Genomic DNA, 7,925 nt, shown 5'->3' with positions numbered 1-7,925 from the left:
AACATCTATAACAACTTTTTAATCAGTTTGATCAGAAATATGGATTATTGTACAAATACTGTAGTGGAAGGTCTGGGATCTGAAATGAGATATGAAGGAAACCATATGTCTTACAACAAAACATTTACATTTCCAGCACAGAGCAATAAGAACATAGAAGATAGTTACAAAAGCATAATTTTGTATATAAGTCTACTATAGCCTTTGTTTTATTTTCAGTTTTAGGCCTTAAGTTATTGCTCTTAGTGAATGTTTTTGCATTTTATGTAGATCTAAAATGATAGAACATTTGGAGTTTCCTAAAACTGCACTTTATTATTCTTTCTATTATATGAACTTGAATCTGTAGTCCTTAGACAAACAAACATAGTTTTTGGCACAAATAGACATAAAGAATATAAACAAATTTGTATAAAAATTTATTTTAGCATGCAGTGAATGTAAAAACAGACATAGTACAAAGCTTAATCCTAAGTATTCAATGACTAGACAAGGACAAATGTAAAAGCATTTCAATCAGTTCCTTTTTTGCCACAAAGTGAACCTCAACTCTCAGCGTGCATACTTCTAAATTTTGCTTTACACTGTAAAAAAAATAAAAAATGTAGGTCTCCAACATCTCTGAACATTTTCTAGTGACTGATCACATCTAAATTTTCTAAATTGATTTAAAATTTAAATTCAATAGCCAACTGAAAAATTTAGATGTGATCAGTCACTAGAAAGTTTTCAATTGGAGACCTACATTTTTTTTTTTTTTACAGTGTATGTCAAGTTATTCAAAACTCAAAATTAGATAATACCAATTTAGGTCAGCCAATTACCAAGCAATGCCTAATTTGCAATTAAAGAAAAAACACTTAAGCAAAACATGGTCAGGTCAAAGTGTCTGAATACTTTTGGTCACAAATTTATATCAATTTTACTTGTAGTGTATGAAGAATTTTTAGGTATGATATGTCACCGTCACGGGTGTGTGCAGGCAGGAAGACAGGTTAATACAGTTCCCAAACATAGTTAAAATCATAGACAGTAAAAGAAATGGACTGAGCGATCCCATTGCCTTCTACGGCGTTAAGTGATGTCAGTATAGGAGCACTCACTTCCTGATGGCTGAGCGAACTGCGCAGGCTCAGACTGAGCTTGTCGACGTAGATGTGACGTGAGCCTCCTGTCTGAGATGTAGGTCTTCTAGTAGTTGTGAAAAGGGAAAGCTGAATCACGTTGTTTAAATATTTTCTCCCGTTGCTTTTGGCTCACTATGGGCTTCTCCCCATTCTTCCCCCTTGACTTTATCAGACTTTATGTCTCCACGTCCCCCCGACTGTCTCATAGACAGTAAAAGATTGCCTGCGAGCATCTCCTCAGGTCTATACGGTAATTTCTCAACTGTGCGACAACTTTTACTGTTGGTTATGACGCAATAGTTAGCCTATTTTTACAAAAACAGCTTCTACGGGGCGATAGTGTAAGATACAAGGTAACAGAGCCTTTTATGCATTGTCGTGTTTCTTTAGAAATAAACAATGGACAAATGGAGTCTTTAAACGTCTCAGATGTAAAGTTATTCACTGTCAAAGTGACTCAAAAATGAATGGGAGTCAATGGGATGCTAACAGCAGGTGATGGCTTGGTTAGCAATGGCAGCCCCTAGGGGTGGAACGCTTTCCGAGCGCTAGATTACCCCCTTGGTTAAAATATAATTACTCCAATGACAGGCAATTGTAAATGTATGCCCTGTCTCATGTGTTCTTTGTGTTTTGAGTTAAGTGACCCACCCTGCGTCTACTTCGCATACTATCCATAGTAAATAGTATTCGAAAATAGAATTAGTATGTCCCAATTCGTAGTATGTTGAAAAGAGTATTCCAAAGATACCCGGATGGTTTAATATTTCCAGTCCGAATTCGAAGTATTGATCGATGTGCACTCTAACGGCTGATATTGCCCACAACCCATTGCGAGTTGGACGAGGATTCGAATAGAACTACAAACGCGGGTAAAAAGCGTTAAAAACTACAAACATGACGGATGTGCGAGTCTGACGGTTAAGAAGTTTAGATAAAGGGGTTTGAGTGACCAACTATCAATATTTAACCTGACGAAAATATATTTATTCAGTGTTGTCCACATTATATTTCACGTGCAGCAGCATTGTGAACTTTTGTAATGACACGTTTGGCCATTAACTTTTAAATGCATCGTTTCAACTGCAAACAAATGAGGAGAGTCTCTGCATTAAAGACCCACAAAGTTCGTTAAAGTGCATTAAAGACCCACAGTTCAACGTTCTATTACATTTCTCTCCGATACAGCGGGAGATTAAACTGAATGTGGAGGATTTGAACTGTGACGAATTTGACGATGATTGACAGGGCAGTTAAATTGATGGGATGCTCGTAACTAAGTGACAGAGTCCATCAGACATTTAAAGTAGGTGTGGTTAATCCGGAGAAACGCAGACGATCAGCACCTGCTTTTCTCGTGAAATATGGAATGTACTGCCTGAATGTACTGTCACCTCGAGAAAACTAACAAATTTCTTTGTTCTTGCAGAATATGTTCCAAGCTTAATGTGGTGTTTTTGAGTGTTTCCTGAGTTATTGCTATTAAAGATTCCTGTTCCAAGTTCTCCTTCACCTTCGTGAGTTTCATCAACACCACGAATTGTAACAGATCGATGGACCAAAACAGTTTTTTTGCGCAGCGTTTTTCATTTGTTTTTTTTTTGTTTCCCTGTTTTCCCATGGCCCTTCCTGTTGTCCAGGTTATCACACACCCGGGACTTTCTCCAGCTCGCGTACCTGTCCCGTTTCCCGGACCACTCGCTCAGTGTGTTCTACTACGCCGGCCTGAGCGAGCGGTCGAAGGCAAGCATTCCAGTGGGCAGTCCAAAGGAAGACTTCGCCGCAGTCGTGGAGTGGGTGCTGGTAAATAACCACTGGCCATTGACCATCAGCCCCGCTGAGAGGGACAGCATTACCAGCCTCACTCTACCACTGCCAAAGACCAGCCAACCACCACCAGCGAGTGACGCAACGGAGAAGTTGCACGAGCCCAACGTAGACTGTGGGGACCGGCCACCGCGGATGACGAGCCCGTACCAAGGACAAGGACAGAGGGTACCTCGGACTACCAACAAAGGTCTGACCAGGTGCGTGAGCTGGCAACGCCGTACGTCGCTGAGGGAGTTATTGTGGAGTTCGAGGGCTGGGAGGAAAGCCCCACTCCCAATCCACAACACCTCCACGGTGGATGAGCTGCAGGAAGTCGATAGCTTTCACACGGCAGAACTGAGGATGGTTTGTGGAGTGGATTTAATTGACTTTTTTGGTGAGGTTTTCCCTGTTCCCCCTTGTATCTCCAGTGTTCTCCAAGTCTCCAGCGTCCCCAGAGTCTCCTGAGGTTCAAGAATTCCCACCCAGCCTCCCTCTCCCACCTCCTCAATTGGTCCACTCCTCAGTGCTTCCTTCGCTGCTGCTCTTCCGCCCCTCTGGGCCATCCACATGATGTGTGGACACGCAGAGTATCTTCTGGCCACCAGCTCTGTCCAGCACTGAGGTTTCCCCGTCTCCGCTCCCAGCCTCTGTGCCCCCTGCTCCGCCCTCTCACCCTCCTCTGATGTTATGCTTACGGCGCAAGGACGCGCCTTTTTTGAGTGGGCGTAATGTTACATGTATGCCCTGTCTCATGTGTTCTTTGTGTTTTGAGTTTAGTCCCCTGTGACCCAGTTTCTCCCCAGTCTGTCTAATTAGTTATACCCATCACCTGTGTCTTGTCAATAACCTCATTTGCCCCTGTGTATTTAGTTCTCTGTTTCCCCTCAGTGTTTGTCAGTCGACGGTCCTGTAATGTGGTGTTTTTGAGTGTTTCTTGAGTTATTGCTATTAAAGATTCCTGTTCCAAGTTCTCCTTCGCCTTCGCCTTCGTGAGTTTGATCAACACCACGAATTGTAACAGCAATAGCATAACTTATCATAATGGTGACTGGACAAGGGCTGCATCCAAATCCTGCAAAATGCTGCCTTCGGAAGACATATTTCAAGGTAGGAAGACATCAAGGCAAGTCCGAATCTAATGTTAGCTTCACTTCCTGTCTGCTGAGAGACCTTCATCTGATCAGTTTATGAAGGCAGCATACATGTATCCTTCGCTGTCTTTGCTGATATCACAATCCTGTGCTTTCCATTCTATGACAGTTGAGCTGGAAAAAAAGATGGTGACCAAAAGTTGAGTTTGCTGGTCAGTTTCTGCGTAAATGTTTTTAACAAAAAAATTCCACTTCTGATGTCATTTCTAGTGAGAAATTACTAATGTGATAGTTAAATATGTGTTTAGTTCTCACAAAAACTCTCTCTATTTTGCTGTAGTTCATCAAACTGGTACACTGGCTTAGAAGTCTGTCTGAGATTAGTTTTGTGAGGTGCCATCATATAGAAACGCTGCCTGCAGTCAGAGACCTTGTCTGATAAGGCAGCGAGGCATCAAGTCAGCTGCCTAGGTTTTCAAATGTAGCCAAGGAGTGCAGGAAAAGGCACAATTTAAATAGTGAACACTAACAGACAAGTGGCAGAAAACTGAACAAAGGAACATGTGAAAACAAACTGAAAGTCCATGAACAAAATTAAATTATGGTGACATAATGTCTCCTCCGAAAAAACGCAATGCTGTAACATGGTGACATATAGGGAGGGACAGAGGGGGTTCTGGAGGGGGACAAAGAAGAGATGGCGAAACAATGCAACAAGGCCGAGGAGAAAGGATGGTGACAGGATGTGGCGAAGGGATAGTGATGGCAGGACGGTGAGAGCATGGGATGATGAGATGACGAGACCCTGCCGGCACTAATGGCATCAGAGGCATCCCACGACAGAGATAGAGCAAGGAGTTGAGATGTTCCTGGCTTGGCTGGTTGATCTGGGGGCACAGATCGAGGGGTTGAGGGAGTGGAGCGATGTTGCTGGTGCAGGATCCAACGGGAAGGAGGAACCTGATGCAGTCGAAGGGGTGGAGGGATGGAACGCAGCAGATGGCCCGTAAGACCATGGTGGAAGTGGTGTGATGACTGACCAAGGGGGAGCCGATGGGACGAGGAGGAAGAGCAACTAGGCTGAGGGTCTCTGGCGGAGCTGAAGGAGGGAGGAGCCAAGACAAAGCCGACAAGTTGAAGGGCTGGAATGGATCAAACAGATCTGAGACTGAAGCGGAGCTGCAGGATCCTCCTGGACAGGCGTTGCGGGTGGTTGCATGACCTCCGGCTCGACGTCCTGAAAGGGCATTCCCAGAGACAGCGCAGGGCTGCAACCTTCCAGTAGAGCTCTGTGGTGCTGGTGAAGCAATCAAACACAGTGGCAATACTGACAGACTGATGAGTTACAGTTGTCTCAATATAGATGATGATTCAGATACCTGGGTGGGCTCTGGCTTACTCGCAGCGGGTGGTGCATTGGGCTCACGTGACTTTTCCGCAACCGCTGGTGGTGGAACAGGCTCTGGGTCTGGAGTTGTCCTGCTTCTTTCCAGTTCAGACCGGTGGTGTCTGGGAGGTCAATAGGGTGAAAGTAATTTGACCAATCCAGAACAGTGAATTCAGGGTCTCGTCATCATAGGGGCTAGTGATGGCAAGAAGAAAAACTCAACAAATCATGTATCATGGCTAAATCTTGCTGCATAATCCATTTTGGAGGTCCGGTCATCTGTCATCAGTCTTTGCAAGCAGGAAGACGAAGACAGGTTAATACAGTTCCCGAATCTAGTTTAATTTTAAATACAGGCAAATAACGCAACTCAACAAAATGGTGTCCGGACAAGGAGTGCAGGAGAAGGAAACTTAAATAGTGAACACTAATGTGATGATTAAATAGACACAGCTAAACTAAATTAACTTATAATGACTGTAACCAGGGAGACAGACCAGTGGAGGGAAACTGAACAAAGAAACATGACATGAAAGCAAACTGAAAGTCCATGAACAAACCTAACAGAATGGTGACAGTAACAGTTTATTTTATTTTGCTATCCTCAATTATAAATAGTGTCCTGGAGCCGCTGGTGTCTGAATGTTTGGTTTGACTGTATGTTCGGTTTAAGATTAATCCGCTTCTTAAAATCATGGAAAAACACCAAACTGTGGGTTATTTTACATGTTGATTAGACACCTCCTTCCGAGAAGTGGACAGCGCTAGGCCAGATTAAGCAGAAAAGTTAAATGTCATACTTATAAAAGCATGATGTTATAATTTAGGAAGAACATTAGCAAAGATTCTCAACCCCCAATTAACCTCATTTTGTCATAGAGGAACAGAGAAGTTTGAACTGAAATACACGTCACAATTAAGGCTCCTCTCTACACAGAGATGTTTTTTCAAGTGCAGGTAGACAATGTTCTATGGAATGAAACTGAATGAATCTACTAAGACCCTTTTCTCCTCTTTGGCAAATAATAATTGTTTTAGTTCCCAGCGGGAACTGTGCCAAAACTGATAAACATGCCAAATGGGGACAGCGATTGCTGTCCTTGACCCTGGAACACAGAGGGAACACCCTGATGAATTGTCATCATTTGATTCATATAGAGAGATTGTCAAGAGAAAGGACATATACACTAGTTCTTCTTTAGGTTACTGGTGGAAGGAATTTAGTTTATTATCGGTTTCAAATTATAAAATTAAAGTTCTATTATTCCATAATATGTTGTTCAGTACAAATCATTATCTCCAAAAACCTTCAAGGTTTGTTTATCAAATTGAAGCGATTTCACTTCAAACTACTAAATCTATGCAAACATATTTTGTCAGTATTCATAAGAAACAGTGACATCTCAGAGGAGTCATGTCTGGACAGATGGCGTTGGATACAGATTTCCTGGTAGAATTGCACACAAAAGCCCCCTGAACTTTGGAAACACATGGTTAGTGTTTTTGTTCACCTCATTTAAGGCTGATTATTCAACCCTGCTAAATTGCTAAAGGCAATTTTTATCAAGTTAGATTTACATTTAAAATACTGCAACATATTTTTTAGTGGCTTAAATCGCACACTTTGTGTCCTTTGACTAGTAATCAGTATTAGGGGTAGCAAGTAAGTTGAGAAATGTAATCAGATTACTTTTTCAAGTAACTAACTTTTAAACAAAAAATCTTATAAAATCTACTTTTTCAGAAAGTGCAGAGGTGTGGTGTGGGCTGTGTGGGAACATGATGCTTATTGTAGAATAATTTTAGAATAAATTTGAGAAGGCATTTACTAATCTCACTTGCAAAAAAAAAAAAAAAAAAAGATAAAAGAAAAAGACAAAACAGATTCTGTATTAATCAACATTAATAAAACCAGTGGAATGCAATCTCAGAATATTATGCAAGCCTGCAGTAATTACATATAAAATTACACAAATGTCCTTAATCTCACTTTATTAATCAGTATCTTTGCTGCTGACCTTCGATGATCCCCTTCAACCTACTTACAAGCAAAAATGATTTTAGATACACGTTACATTTGTGTTTAATTTTTTTTTTTATAATTCTTTTGGGTCCTATTCTTCTTCAATTCAGAACGTTTTTTTTTTTTTTCTTTGCTGTGAATTTGAATTTCTTTCAGGATGAGGCTTATTCATTAATTTCACTTTTGGTGTGAAAGGGCCTTTACGTTTTGATTTCAAAATTGACATTTTGTTGTTGCCTGACTAACAGGCCCAGCCCATGTGAGAATATAATGAAAAAGTAATATAATTAATTGCTTTCCATAAAAAGTAAACATGTAACCCAATAAGTAACGTATAATTGTAATGGAATATTGTAATGGATTACTTTTTAAAGTAACTTCCCCAACACTGCAAGTAATGTCTTAACCATCTCTGAATGTGTAAATAAAAAGTAATTTTCAATTTTTTTCATATTTTGATTAAAAACACACTACTGTTCAAAATT

Source organism: Pseudorasbora parva, chromosome 1, assembly GCF_024679245.1.
Source record: "Pseudorasbora parva isolate DD20220531a chromosome 1, ASM2467924v1, whole genome shotgun sequence".
In the NCBI taxonomy this organism is placed as follows: domain Eukaryota; kingdom Metazoa; phylum Chordata; class Actinopteri; order Cypriniformes; family Gobionidae; genus Pseudorasbora; species Pseudorasbora parva.
This window is presented reverse-complemented; position numbering follows the sequence as displayed.